Here is a 15,865-nt window from a genome sequence, read left to right as displayed (position 1 = left end):
CTCAACTGACTGAGTCACCCAAGCACCCCTTAATTTACTATTCTAAGCTGCATTCATACTTGTGGTGACAGTATCCACAGTCACTCCAATCTTCAATATACTCAATCCAGAATTAAATTAGGTACAATAAATAAATGCTCCCATTTTTAAGGCAAAACACATAAAGCATGACTGTGTAGAATAAATGTCATTTTCACTTGAGGAATTGATTTTTAGCAATCCTGTCCAATAGAACTTTCTGTTATGATAGAAATGTTCTTTTTGAACTGTCCTACCCAATACAGTAGCCAAGAGCCACATATGCCTATTGAGCAGTATGGCTTGTGCAACTGAAGAAGTAACTTATTACTTTTTATTTAATTTTAATTAATCTTAATTTTTTTAATTAAGATTTTATTTTTCATTTATAGCATTTTAAGTTCACAGCAAAACTAAGGGGAAGATAACAGAGATTTCCCATACACTCCCCGCTCCATACAACAGCCTCCCCCATTATCAACAACCCACACCAGAGAGTACATTTGTTACTACCCATAAACCTACCATTGACTACATCATAATCACCCAAAACTCATAGTCAACATGACAACTCACTCCTGGCAACCACTAATCATGTCACTGTCTCCATAGTTTTACCTTTTCTAAAATGTCGTACAGAATCATCCTGTATGTAACCTTTATCGATTGGCTTCTTTCAATTAATTTTAATTGTAATTGCCACATGTGGCTAGTGGCTACTATATTGCACAGCTCAGGTCTATGGGACTTTCACTGTCTCCTAAAACTGGTCTTCCTGACTCTAGACTTCCATCTTCTAATTCACTCTTCACACAGCTGCTAGATTAACCTTCATTTTTGCCTTTGCTGCATGGTCTTCTTCACAAAACAAAGGAGCTGGGTCTGCAAAGACAGTTGCTAGATGGAGAAGAGAAGGATCAGACAGTCCAAGCAGAAAGGAAAGAACAGGCAAAGGCTCCGATGTGTTTGAGCATATGGTTGAGTAGACAAGAAAAACAGGTTGGTGTGGCCTCAGCAAAAGAAATGAGGCTAGAAAGGGAAGCTCCAGTCACCTTGGGAAGGGCTTTGTATGCCAAGCAAAGACAGAGAAGATTATGTAACTTAACTTGCCCATTTATTCAAAGGTTGTCATCCTCTGTTCTAGATCTTTCCAATTCAGTGTTGTATCACTGAAGTATCAAGTCAAGAAGTTCCAAAGAAGCCAGTTTCTAAAGATATGCAGGATCAGAAAAGCATCTTCTATTTGTGAACAGCTGGCAAAGTCTATCTAGGAGAGCCAAGATAAAGCTTCACATTTTTTAGGCCATCAACCAGGAAATGTACTTTCCTTCTCTTTCCCCACACTATCAAAACAAAACAGCTTTTTTAGCATCCATCTTTTCCAAACAAAAAGAGTAGAACAATTAAGAAAGGGATTAATTCACAAAATGCTCTTTGTTAACTAGCAGGAATCTTCATGGCTTGTGGAAAACATTTCTCCTGGAGGCCTCAGCCTTACTGTGGGGAAGCACATGATTCCTAATACAAGCTACACTTTACAAACAAGCAGGTCAGTAATAATTTGGACAAATGCTTCTCGAACCTGTGCAGCACCAGTCATCAAAACACTTAACTACTTTAGTTAAGCCAAATGTTTTTACTACATACATGTTAAGAGCACATGCACAGGAATTTAGTGACTTGGTTTCTAGTTACAGCTTAGCTAATAAATAGCCATGTATGGGGGCACCTGGGTGGCTCAGTCTGTTAAGGGTTCGACTTCAGCTCGGGTCATCTCAGGGTTCGTGACTTCAAGACCCGCGTTGGGCTCCATGCTGACAGCTTGGAGCCTGGAGCCTGCTTTGGATTCTGTCTCCCTCTCTCTCTGCCCCTCCCCTGCTTGTACTCTGTCTCTCTCCCTCTCAAAAATAAACATTAAAAATAAACAAATAAATAAATATATGGTCATGTATGTGACCTGAAATGAATCATATAATTACTCAAATATTTCTTCTCAACTATGTGATCTCTTTCCTTCCTTGTCTACTGTAGTTGACCCAATTACCTTTTAGCTCTCTGATAAAGGAAATTTACCTTTAAGTTTATCTTTTCTACCTTCAGTCTTCATTTACCACTTCAAATTCTTTTTAGGAACAAGGCAAGGTATGAAATGATTAATAAATGCAAAATTTAAAAGCTCTCACTTCCTGTATATTTTATCTATACATTTTATGATTGTGAGGTTAAAGTTGATGTCTGATTTTTTAACCTTAAAATAAATCATATTCTCTCTGAAAAATAAATGCCCATAGTTAAAGGGTACAAAGCGGGGGACGGGCACCTGGATGCTCAGTCAGTTGAGCATCGGACTCTTGATCTCATCTTGGGTCTTGATCTCAGGGCCGTGAGTTCAGGCCTCATGCTGGGCATGAAGGGTACTTAAAAAAAAAAAAAAAAAAAAGCAGAGAAAAGAATGCCAGAATGCCAAATAGGTCTTAATTATAAGTTCTGAGGTTTTCCAGGTGAGCATTTAAAAACAACCCTTTCAAAGTAATCTAACTTTATAGTAAATACATTTTATTACTTCCAAGCTTTGTTCCATTGCTGAAATTCAGACTTGTTGGTTCTATTCACTGCTAAAACTATTTCTCTTTTATTTTCTTCTTCAGAGAATTGCCTCTAACTCTTGAGGCCCAATTCCCTCAATTCAATAAACAGGCAGTAAGTGCCAACTATGTGTCCGCTAGGTGGTAGGAAGAGAATGAGATAAGAAATAAAGCATCCTTAGATAAAATGAAATAAGGGTAGTGAATGAGTAAGAGGCCTGGGGGCATTTTCAGGGGGCTTGGCGGGAAGCCCTGTTTCTTTTGAAGAGCTCTTACTTTGTTCAGTAGTTAATTTAAATATCTTTTGTTCAATATGTGACTTTAGTTCAAAATTCTATGTGAGAGGCCTTTTGTCTTCTGCTGTTGTTATTATTACTCCTTTCATCACGACCCACTCAATTTGGTTCAGTAATGTACAGAGATTTGGTTTCTTTCCAGCGAAAGAAAGAAAGAAAGAAAGAAAGAAAGAAAGAAAGAAAGAAAGAAAGAAAGAAAGGGAAAAAGAAAAAAAAAAAACAACTTGGCTGGTTCAAGTCATTACCCAGACTAAAAGTATGTTAATGTAGAGGTCTCCCTTAGCTAGCCTAAATATAAGAAAACAGAAAGACAAAACACATAAGAGAATTTGTGTTAGAGATTTACACAGTATAAGTGGTAGCCATAGAACATCAGATTTAAAGGGTGCAGGGAGATGGTAATCAACAGAAGTCCTTAATGTATTTTATTTTTATTTTTATTTTATTTATTTTTTTTATTTGAGAGAGAGCTAAGAGGGAGGGGCAGAGAGAGAGAGGGACAGAGAATCCCAAGCAGGCTCCACCTTGTCAGCGCAGAGCTGGATCGGGGCTCAAACCCACAAACCGTGAGATCCATGACCTGAGCTGAAATCGTGTCAGATGCTTCACCGACTGAGCTACCCAGATGCTCCCCTAATGTATTTAGACAAGAAAATGCAATGAAAATGTAAGCCAAATGTACACTTAAAGCTACAGTAGGCCAGCCATGGAGCCAACTGATGGAAACCAACTGATTGTGACCAGACAAGGGAATGTGCACAATTCTGCCTGTACTTAGTTTGGCTCAAATCTCTGTTTCTGTAGTATAGCTATTAGGCTGATCAATCCATTATACTGAAGGGCCATTCTGATATGCAGCTGTGTCCAGTACCATGTCTATGTCATAAAACAATAATAATGTATATGCCCACCATCAGCAACACTTTTGCTTATTTTCCTGCAGTGGTGATGGATTTATGATCCACCCACCCCTCACTGTACCTTTTGCATTATTCACAGATGATATACTAGAGTCAGGTGTTTAAAAAGCCATATATCCAGAAAAACAAGGACTCTCTAACCTACTCTGATTTCCAACTCACTCATTTAATCAACCACTCATTGAGTACTTCCTATGTGGTAGGCACTGTGCACAACATTGTGTGCGATGGCAATATAAAAATAAGTGGGATTCAGTCCTTGCCCTTCACAGAAAGACAAGACAAATGCTTAAACTAATCATTGTTACACAGTGTAATGCATGCTCTAACGGAGTCACATCCAAGCTTCAGCTCTGCATCAGTGATGTAGGAGAGGTTTCACAGAGGAAAAGAAACTCTAGAAAGGCTGATAAGAGCTCTTCTCCAGGAGTAATGGGATTTGGGGAAGAAAGAGCTTTCCAGCAGTGGAGCAGCTATGTGAAGGTATGGCCAGTTTAAGGTCCACAAGGAGGAGATATAAAGAAGATAGGAAATTGGAGAAGCAGAAAGGGACCACATTAGGGAGGGCCTTGTGTGCAGTGGACTTAGACTTTATTCTCTAACCAATGGGAAATTATTTAATGGTCCTAAGCAAAAGACATTATTAGGTTTGCATTTCAGTAAGAAAAATTCAGCAGCAAAAATAAAACAAAGGTAAAAAAAATAAAATAAAATAAAACAAAACAAAAAAACTAGAATGATCAGTTCATTTGTTAGTTCATTTACTCAATCAAATATTTATATAACATACCATGTGCCAGGTATTATAGACAGTAATGAAGAAAACACATGTGGCCCCTAATCACACAGAGCTTAGAGTCTTAGTGAAAGTAAAGATAAACTAAAAGCAGCAGCAGTATGGATATGGCTATGAAGGCAGATTTAAGAGGTGCATCTATGTGACATTCCATGTGGAGGGTAAGGGAGAAGTCTGGAATGACTCTCAGGCTCCTGACTCAAATGGACTTGGTAGTATAGGTAATATAGGAAGAGAAAACCAGATCTGAGAAAGAAAATCATGACTACCTATGGGATGTTGAGATGGAGATAAGCACTTGCTCAATAAGCAACTGAAGAGATGGTTCCTCAGTTTACATGCCTAGGCTGAAGAAACAGAGCAGAGCTGGTAGAAAAGCAAGCTGGTGAAAAGAGCTGAGAAGGAAATGTCTGAAAACAGGATGTGTGGAATGGTAGAACTATGCCATGAAAGCTAAAGAAATACAGAGTTCCAAGAATGTGAAAGAAGAATCAATAGTGTCTACTGCCATAGTTAATGGCTTCAGTATATTCAGAGAGTTGTGCAACCATCACCATAATCATTTTCTGAACATCATCATCATCCCATACAGAAACCATCTGCAGTCACTCCTTGTATTTATCCCCAAACCTTCTCCACCCCGTCCAGCCATAGGCAATCAGTAATTTACTTCCTGTCTCTACAGATTTGCCTATATTTGATACAAATGGAATCACACAGTGTACAACATTTAAAAAAAAATTTTTAATGTTTATTTATTTTTGAGACAGAGGGAGACAGAGCACGAGTGGGGGAGGGGCAGAGAGAGAGGGAGACACAGAATCTGAAGCAGGCTCCAGGCTCTGAGCTGTCAGCACAGAGCCCGATGCAGGGCTCGAATCCACGAACCATGAGATCATGACCTGAGCCGAAGTCGGACACTTAACTGACTGAGCCACCCAGGCGCCCCAGGATACAACCTTTAGTGACTGGCTTCTTTCCTGTTGGAGCATATAGCGGTATTTCATTGCTTTTTATTGTCAAATAATATTCCATTATATGGTTATACCACATATTTTCTCCCAGTCTGTGACTTGTTTTTACTTTTTTGATGGTGTCCTTTGTAGCACAAAAGTTTTTAATTCTGATGAAATTCAAGTTATCTATTTGTTCTTTTGTGGCTTGTGCTTTTAGTATAGTATCTAAGAAGGCTTTGCATGACCAAGGTCATGAGGATTTATTCCTATGTTTTATTCTAAGAATTTTATAGTTTTAGCTCTTACATTTTAGGTCCACAATCCATTTGAAGTTAATTTTTGTGTATGCTAAGAAAATGGTTATTATTTTCTTTAAAGAAACCAAGCATGTTGATAGGCTGAAGGAAAGGAGGCAGGAAACAAGACGTTGATTATAAAGCAAGGTCTCTAAAGAGGCAGGGACAGAATCTGGAGAACAGGTAGAGACACTAACATTTACCAGGAGGAAATCATCTCTTCCTCAGAGACAAGACGGATGGTGAGTGAAGACAGAGACATTAACTGTAACTGTGGGGCCTATGACCTATATCTTCTTAGGAATTTACAAACAGTTTATTTAAGGATCTAAGATAACTTTCAGTCAGGAAATCTGTTTAATTTAATTTAATCCACCACTTTCCAATTTCTTAATACCTACCAACCTATGATGGAATTGGGATTTGTAGGATATACTTAGGAAAACAGTCATCTAGGCCACGAGTTACAAATTAGTAACTCTTTGTGCAGATTTGGACCAACGGTAATTTATGTTTCATCCACATTGTTTTTAAGTCAAGAAATTTCATAAAGATACAAATTTATGAAACTCTTGACATACTAGAAGATTGGCCACATCAGATCTGCATTTCAGCAAAGAAACAATTTGCTAGAACCCAAATATCCTATACAGGGAATATACTCTCTGTACCATTCCCTATAATCTTAATATCCAGACCATTTCACTCATTTATGTCAGTTCCTGGTCTCTGTGGATATCTAGGTTTATCATTCCCACATTAGGCAACCCTCTCAGTGTCTACACAGAGTGAAAATTCCTGAAGCCACTCTTAGAAATTCCTTATGCAAGTCCCCTCTAAATATTTTGTTATAAAAGTGCTCTTCTTATGAGAGCTGTGAGAAAGACTGAGGGAAGTATTTATGTCAGGAATGACAAAACGGCAGTGTATGGGCCAGGTGTAATCTACAGACCTATTTGACAGGCACGGTATTTTTTTAAAACGGAAAACTTCACATTAAAAAGAAATACAGATGTCCAGATTTTATTGGATATCAGGAAGATCTGGTAACACAAGACTCTGTTTCCATATGGCAACAATAAGCTGGAGATAGTAGCAGTCTTCTTCAATCAGGTCCTACATTTTTCAATTTACCACAGTCCCTACCACTCCCCAGTGTCCTCTAACTGGTCTGATTCACACATTTACACATTTGGTTGTGCAGGCATCTGAGTTTGTGCCACCTGGTTTAATAAAATCATTCAGTTCTTGTATTTTTTTAGTATTTATTTATTTTTGAGAGAAAGTATCGGTGAGGGAGGGATGGGGGTGGGGCGGGGGGACAGAGGATCTGAAGCAGGATCTGCGCTGACAGGAGAGGGCTTGAACTCACAAACTGTGAGATTATGACCACAGCCAAAGTCAGGATGCTCAACTGACCGAGCCACCCAGGTGCCCCAGACAAAATCATTCAGTTCTTAATTAGCACAGTACACAAGGCAAGATTCCCAACATCATGAGTGTCATGGGAAATTCTACTTATGCCTCAGCTGTTTCACTAAAGAAATATCCCCCTCTCCCCCAAACACATAGCTACCTCAAAAAAAAAGAAAAAAATGACTAGAAGGAAACAGCATGGAAAGTAGAATTTCAGGTGATTTCTCTTTTCTTCTTAATCTTTTCCTGTACTTTTCAGATTTTTAAAAAATGACTATGCATTACCTCTATAATCAGAAAAACAAACTAAATTTCTAAAATGTGTCAACAGGGGCACCTGGGTGGCTCAGTTAGTTGAGCATCCACCTGCAGCTCAGGTCATGATCTCACAGTTCATGAGTTCAAGCACCCATTGGGCTAACTGCTGTCAGTGCAGAGCCCACTTCGGATCCTCTGTCCCCCTCTCTCTCTTCCCCTCCCCCGCTTGCACTCTCTCTCTCAAAAATAAATAAAACATTTAAAAATAAAATGAAAAGTGTCAACAATATTCTTGGTAAGGGGGCGCCTGGGTGGCTCAGTCAGTTAAGCATCCATGTCTAGATTTTGGCTCAGGTCATAATCTCGCCATTTGTGAGGTGGAGCCCTGCATCAGGCTCTGTGCTGACATTGTGGAGCCTGGTTGTGATTCTCTCTCTCTCTTTCTCTATTCTTCCCCTGCCCGCACACTCTCTCTCTAAAAATAAATAAATAAAATTTAAAAAAATATTCCTGGCAAGTAATAATCCATAAAGTAATGAGAAACCACCAGTGCCTAAAAGGTTCATATTTTGACCAACTGCCGAAAATTGAATTTAAATGTACACCAATGATAACACAATCACATGGGATAAATAGTAGATGAACCATGTCAGTGGCAAGTTCTAACGTCAAGCAGGCTTATTTGATGCAACATACGTTCCTTAGAACTAGTGTTAAGCTGCCTCGGCAGCAGCCTTTTATTCTAACCCAATTTAAGATTGACTGTATCGGTTAAGGTTAGATAAATGTTAACAGAGCAGCCTGCTCACCAGATTCATATTTATGAAGATGCTGTGGGCAGGCTTCCAATTGGCAAATACTAGATTCCCTCCCTCAACTCAGTACTCTTCTGTACATGTCACAAATACTTACACTTGCACTCTGGATGGCCACTAATTTAACAACAAAGCAGGTCTCCAGCACAGTGAACTTCTCGCCACCACCCACTTTCTCCCAGCCGTCTCAAATAAACACAAAATATTCTCCTTCCATTTCACAGAGAATTTCAGAGTAAAAAAGACTTTGGCAATCTACCCTAAATGCATCACTTTAAAAAGGAGGGTCAGGGAGGTAATTTCTCTAAAGAAGTTGCAGAACATGAATGTAAATCCAAGCATCTTGGCTCCATTTCCTGTGTTTTCAGGTATACTTCCTAACTTGCAAGCCAGACATTAAGTGACAAATATTCCTACACTCGTTTACAGCATATCAAATCCTACTTAAAGGGATTTCCCTTTTGTTTTGAAACATGCATAAGCAAATACTACATCACATTAAGTTCCCCCAATTCTCACCCTTTAGTCCTGTCTTTAGTAAGAGGAGAACAAGCAATAATTACAGGAAAATAAAAGGATGGTTTTTCATTCAATCTGCTTTACTTTTTCTAATTTTTTTTAGTTATTAAAAAGATTACTTAAACAGGAACTCCGTACTAGTCCCACTAGTCTTATAATTAAATAACTATCGCATATTCATAAATACTGATGGGGAGGAAAAGATCATTGCATGATCTGAATATAATCTTTAGCAGATGCTTCAAGTAAAGAACAGATTCCACTGGGGTCAGGTTTGACACACAATGACTGATAATGTGCTCAGAAAACAGTGCCAACTAAAATAAGAAAATATTAAAGACAGTAAAAAAAAAAACAGTTAACATTTAATTCTACCATTTTCTTATCTGCCCACATATACCCTTTACTCCATTCTAATTCCTTCTATTTCGGCACAATTAACTCAGGAAGACTGACATGGGGAACAAAAGCAACAGAAAAAAATTAAATTTCCTTACAACTTAGAGCCCAGTGACAAGTCCTTGAAACAGGCAGAGTGACCTTCCTCTAGGAACTCAACTGCCTGGATGTTAATACTTTGCTAAGGGCTTAACATCCCAACCTCCAGGGCCCTGTTAAGTCTCCATTAACATATAAAAATTCCTTTGGAAACTTCCTTTATCTCTACCCGCCCGCCCCGCCCCGCCCCGCGCAAGATATATGTTAGCAATCATCCTCCAAGCATATGGCCCACTGATATACATCTGAAGGGTCTTATGACTAAGGTTTTACTAGACAGTAGTAAATGACCTATCCTAACAACAGCTAGCCCCTCAAGGTCCTGGAAACTTTGCTTCCAAATTCCTTAGAGACTTATACTATCCCTAACCCCTCCCAACTTGAAAGTATGTAATCAATTGTTCTCACAATCCCAGTGCAGCCCTTTCTGACCATGGGTCCAGTCTTCATGCTTTAATAAAGCCACCTTTTTGCACCAAAGAGGCCTCAAGAATTCTTTCTTGACCGCTTGCTCCAAGCCCCAACATTTCTACATCAAAGACCTTCATTCTTTTATTTTCATTCATTCTTCAATATACCTATAAACTAATCCTTTCAGTATTAAAGTGACTAGCTGGGCTCCTTTAAAAAACAAAAATCATGGATGAAATGATGGGGGAAAAAAAGCTAACTATTGCCAAGGAAAATTAGGTCAACTCTACTACCTATCCTACGTGTCTCATACATGATTGTAATGAATAAGAATGTGCTTTGTACATCATCAAAGTGTCATCAAACATAGACTGTTTCCGTGCTATAAATGTTAAGTCCCTTAAAGTATTCCAAAGGCCCCACCAGCATCAAAACAGTCTCCATCTTCTTACTGTTCTCTAACCAATCTGCTTTTCTCAAAGAACTATTATTCCACAGAATTTAAAATACACTTTTTCTGTTTAATAGCCAAAATTGCAAATGCATTTTTTTCCTGACAGTTTTAGTTCACAAATGTGCATAATTTCAGTAACAATGCAGCTCTTGCAGATAAGTCTGGGTCTATAACCACCATTTGTAACTTTGTCCTTATGGAAAAATAACTTCAAATGAATTTGTAAATGAATTTTTGAAATGCAACCCATTTTTATGTGGGGAAAACTGGGGACCTCATGGAAGGTAACAGGGTAGTGGAAAAGAACTGGGGCTTTGGAATGAATCTCTCCTTCCACTCTGCTATTATTAATACCGTGTCCTTGGGCAAGTAACTTAATCTCTTTCTCACTCTTCTAACCAGCAAAATGGGAAAAGTAAAATCTCTCTCAAGGCTAAAGAATGTAATACATATGTAAATCACCTAATACATCTGTATCTTCCAGGGCCTGGAAGATAACAGGTGCTAAATAAACATTAGTCCTTTTTTCTTTCCCTCTGCCATTGTGGTATTCATCTGTGACTTCTGTTTTCTCCTTTTAAAAAAGTTTTTTTTTTTTTTTTTTGTTAACTGCGCACATGCTGTAAATCAGGAGCTCTTTATTACTTCATTAAATCTTTATAACAATATACCTATGAGGTAGGTACCATTACAATCTCATTTTACAGATGACAGAGGCAAAGATAGGTTCCTTGATCTGCCTAAAATTACTCAGATACTGGTGTTGACTTCAGCACACCCATGCTCTAATTCTAAACCACTCCCAGGGGTGCCTGGCTGGCTCAGTCAGTAGAGAATGTGACTCTTGACTTAGGGGTTGTAAGTTTGAACCTCCATGTTGGGTGTAGAGATTGCCTAAAAACAAAATCTTAAAAAATACAAATAAAATAAGCCACTCTACTGTGTTTGTGTGTGTATGTGTGTGTGGGTGTGTGTGTGCATGCGTGTATGTGTGTGTGTAATGAGGGAAAAGGATTCAATGATATGGATTGTTTTCTGCTGTTACATCACATGATTCTATAATTCTATGGAGCTATCAGACGGCAAGGATAAGAAAGACTTCAAGCCCACAATGGGTATATATAAACCACCAGGCTGCAGTCTAATCAACTCATATCCAATTGTTCTGATTTTCCTTCCCAGAAGCTGGAAGGTTTCCACAGCCAGGACAGGTCAGGCTCACTAGGGATAAAGCTGCTTCAGCTCCATAACTGTTACTTGCTTAGGAATGATCAGCTGAGTCAACCTGGCCTCAATTAGCTTTTAAAATTGAACCAGGATTGACCAATAATGTAGCCTTTTACTTTTTTTTTTTTTTTTTAATTACAGGTGTGGTCAAAATTTGAAATAGTAACCCAAAGACAAATGTCTTTGAGTGTCTTTACTAATGTTGGGAATCATCCTGCTTGCTAACTGGAGATCATTCAGAGTCACTTTTACAGTTTAGTAATTAAATTTGGCTCCAGGCTGTAACAGACACTCTGACCCATTAAATTAGGGCCAGAAGCAGAATTACTCTATTTCAGCTCAAGCTACAAACACATTTCTTATAAACAGCCAGAACCAGAAATCCAATGTTTGGGAATACTAATATGACAAATGGTTAAGGCTGCTCACTTCAAACGCCCATAAAAAAGATTTGTTTAATGGTACCTAAACTAAATAAAACCCCCAAGTTTTACCTTTAGGCTTTTGTTTTTAACGTTTTTACCTTTTCTTCTTAATGACTACAAACATATTTAGTGCGACTACACATGGGCTAAGCAAGACTCAATTCTAAACTTGCTGAAAAGTGAAATAAGAGAACAGCTGCAGCACATCCAGACCAAACTGGCCGAGATGTACAGACAGAAAAAAAGCTGTTGTCAACCATCCCCAGCTATACTATTTGTGTTTGTGCCTTTTGCCGATTATATTTCATCACTGCTCTTCATGTAACATTAATAGATCAGACACAACCTTGGTTTAATTAGAAGACTTTCACAGGGACATTATTTCCTTTTGTTTCACCTGCTTACTACTACAAAGTACCACAAGCCTAGATGTTGAAGAGCTGCCACAGATAACCAAACCCATCAGTTAAGTTCTGGCTCTACCATCTTACACAACTTATTCCCAGTTGGGGAAAAGAAAGAGAATTAGAACTGAGAGGATTACATTATCATGAGGGTCTATTCATCTATCTAGTTTTTTTGTTGTTTTTTTTTTAATTGTTGACGTTGTTTCAAGCAAAGTATCAAAAGTCAATGCTGGCAAAGCACCTATACACTAAACTACAATCCTTTTATCTTCAGTCAGCCCTAAATATCAAGTTCACTCCTAATGATTCATTACAGAACAACACAAGTCTGTATTTGGTTCATAAATGGAAACCTTCCCGAATTGAATTTACATGGAAGATATAACAACAGAGAATCCCTGTAGATAGAGAATGTATAAGATTATCACTGTTGAATTTGAATTTAGAGTGTGAATTCCTACCTTAGCAGGGAAGTTTCTATAAGCCTAGTAATCAATAAATATACTCAAGTCTTAAATAATAATCACATAATTAGATGATCCTCCTTGGGACATATCCAAGTTCTCCCTAGGGTATACACACTTCATCGACTGTGAGGTAGATTCTTCTATATAGCTAATACCATCAAAAATATTATTCAGTGGTGTTGTAGTTTCTTTTTTCTTTCTTTCTGTCTTTTTTTTTTTTTTTTTTTTTTTTTGAGAGAGAGAGGGAGTACGAGCACGAGTGGGGGAGGAGCAGAGGGAAAGGGTGAGAGAGAATCTTGAGGACGCTGGGAGTAGAGCCTGCCCGCCCGACACGGGCTCAATCTCACAATGGTGAGCTCATTACCTGAGCCAAATCAAGAGTTGGACACTTAACCGATTGAGCCACCCAGGCACCCCCTTTTTTTAATAAGACATAAACTAGAGATGTTGAAGGTATCTTTTGTATCCTGATGTTTTTAGTTAATTTATTCTTTAAATTATGTCCTAGGAATTCCATTTGTAAGGCAGTGTGCAAGTGATACAAAGATGCAATTAGGCAGTTTATAGTTAGTTAGGCTTGGAAAAGATCAGAACTACATAAATGCCTGCTGTGTATAGGCCAACAGGGAAGTAGAACTTAGCACTACTGGGGGTAGGTGGACACAGAGTGCAACCAGCTGTTGAGATTAAGACAGTCTTCAGTATTTGAGCTAAGCCTTAAAGCATGGATATAATTTCTGGAGGGAAGAAGGTATCTTAGATGGAAGGAAATACAGCATATGCAAAGAAACAGAACTGAGAAGGACTGGAATGTGTTCATGAAATGCCAAGCAGTCTCATGGGGTCTAAGTGCAGGCTTTGAGGGAGGGGCCCTACTCTGGGGTAGGACCAGCAGTAGATTCTGATTTTGGCTTTTCCACTGTCAAAGGTACCTGCCTCAGAGACTCTATTGATCATGTCTGAGAATACATTTTCTCATTTTTATTTATTTATTTTTTAAGTTTATTTATTTTGAGAGAGAGCATGTGCAAGCAGGGAAGGGGCAGAGAAGAGAGATCCCAAGCAGGCTCTGTGCTGATAGCGCAGGGCTTGATCCTGCAAACTATGAGATCATGACCTGAGCCGAATCAAGAGTCGGACCCTCAACCGAGCCACCCAGGTGCCCCCACTTTCTCATTTTTAAAATGAGAGAGTTGGGGCCATCTGGCTGGCTCAGTCAGTAAAGCATGCGACTCTTGATCTTGGGGTTGTGAGTTTGAGCCCTACATTGGGCATACAGTTTACTTAAAAAAAAAAAAAAAAAAAAAAAAAAATGAGAGTTGGATTAGAACATCTCTGAGGTCTATTCCCAACTTTATAAATCTTAAGACTCTGGGTCAGGGATTGGCAAACTTTTTCTATAAAGGGCCAGATAGTAAATATTTTAGGCTTTATGGACCATATAGCCTCTGTCACAACTTCTCAACACTGTTGTAAGCTGAAAGCAGTCATAGAAAATATGTTAATGAGTGGGCAGGGCTGTTCCAAGAAAGCTGTATTTATGGATATTGAAACTTCAATTTTATATAACTTCATGCACCATGGAATCTTCTTTTGATTTTTTTTTCAAACATTTAAAAATATAAACACTATTTCAGCTCCTGGGCAGTATAAATTTTGGCCCACAGGCTATATATATAGTTTGCTGACTTCTCCACTCCATAGAGAAATAAAAACAAAGGGGGGGGGGGCGTGAAGTGTAATAGCCCTCAAGAGCTAAAATAAGGAGTTTAGATTAATTTAAAAGACAATAGGAGGAGGTACAGACTTCTGAGCAAGACAAGTGTTGAGATCAGAACTGTACTTAGATTTACTAATAAGTAAATTGGCAGTAATGGATGGGAGTGAGAGGCTAATAGGTAACTATCAAGGAGGGACATTATTCTTTTTTTTTTAATTTTTTTAATGTTTATTCATTTTTGAGAGCCAGAGCGTGAGCAGGGGAGGGGCAGAGAGGGAGACACAGAATCCAAAGCAGGCTCCATGCTCCAAGCTGCCAGCATAGAGCCCGATGTGGGGCTCAACGCACCAATGGTGAGTTCATGACTAGAGCCAAGATGGACACTTAACCGACTGAGCCACCCAGGCGCCCCAAGGAGGGACATTATTAAAGTCTAAATCTAGACTGGTAGCTTTGAAGAAGGAGAAGAAGAAAAAAGATATGGAAGGAAAGATCAACAGAACACTACTTAAAAAAAAGAAGAGGAAAAGGTTTATCTGGCAAACATAATAAAAGGGGTCAATTTCTGGACAAGAAGGGGGAAGAAGGGGATTCTGCACTCCCATTCCTCAGTGCCATCAGTATACGACTACAGGAGACTGAGGAATTTGCCTGTTTCTGGAAACTCTAGAACAAGCAGCCAATTTGGAGCTTCCAGTTCAAAGATAATAGTTTCCTGGTATATTAGGTAAAATGTAGCATTCGTGTTTAGGTGTTAGAGACGCAATAGATATGGCAGTTTTAGAGACGATGTTTATTTATTTACGGCTCCTTTTTCTCCAGGGACTTTTCAGCAGCCTTCGCAAATTAGGAAAGAGTATTCATCTGGTGTACACAGATAATATCATTGCGCTTAGAATTTTAAAATCACTCTGCTGACTGTGACTTGGAATTTATCTCTATTTCTTCTTCCTCTGACAGAGAGAAAACTGCAGTGCTGCAAATACAACTGATTCAGCATTACAGTATCTACCAAGTGCAAGCAATCCCACTCTACGAGAGCACTACAAGCCTTCCAGAACTCAAACTTGTAAGGTGGGTGAGGTCGGAGGACAGAGTACAAACACGTATACTCAAGTAGCTCTAATTCATGACAGTATCTTCTAAGAAACATAGGCAAGCCTTATGGAAAGATTAATTTCAACTGAGCCGCCTGGAAAGAAGCTTCAGGGAGAAAGTGAGATCAACATCGGGCCCATTTTAACTCTTGGAAGGGTGATTCCAAGCATTGAAAATAGCACAAACAATAACAAGAAAAATATATGAGAAAATACTGGATGTATCTTTTTTACTTCGAAAGTGGTACATTTTCATTTTTAGGAGAAAAACATGAATTTTGGTA

General features: G+C 38.7%; 1 protein-coding gene and 1 long non-coding RNA gene across 5 annotated transcripts in view; one reads left to right on the top strand and one right to left on the bottom strand.

Annotated features, from left to right (window-relative positions):
- LOC109264434 (uncharacterized) overlaps window positions 1-15,865 on the top strand; it is a 76,000-nt gene that overhangs the window by 11,165 nt on the left and 48,970 nt on the right. For both annotated transcript variants that reach the window (XR_008424839.1, XR_002078722.2), the window contains exon 2: window positions 15,445-15,558. This is a non-coding gene — a long non-coding RNA (uncharacterized LOC109264434). The remainder of the gene's footprint in view (window positions 1-15,444; window positions 15,559-15,865) is intronic.
- Window positions 1-15,865, bottom strand: part of VCL (vinculin) — a 110,254-nt gene that overhangs the window by 78,058 nt on the left and 16,331 nt on the right. The window lies entirely within an intron of this gene.

This window comes from Panthera pardus, unplaced genomic scaffold, assembly GCF_024362965.1.
Source record: "Panthera pardus isolate Hobbes unplaced genomic scaffold, ASM2436296v1 HiC_scaffold_22, whole genome shotgun sequence".
Taxonomy (NCBI): domain Eukaryota; kingdom Metazoa; phylum Chordata; class Mammalia; order Carnivora; family Felidae; genus Panthera; species Panthera pardus.
This window is presented reverse-complemented; position numbering and strand designations above follow the sequence as displayed.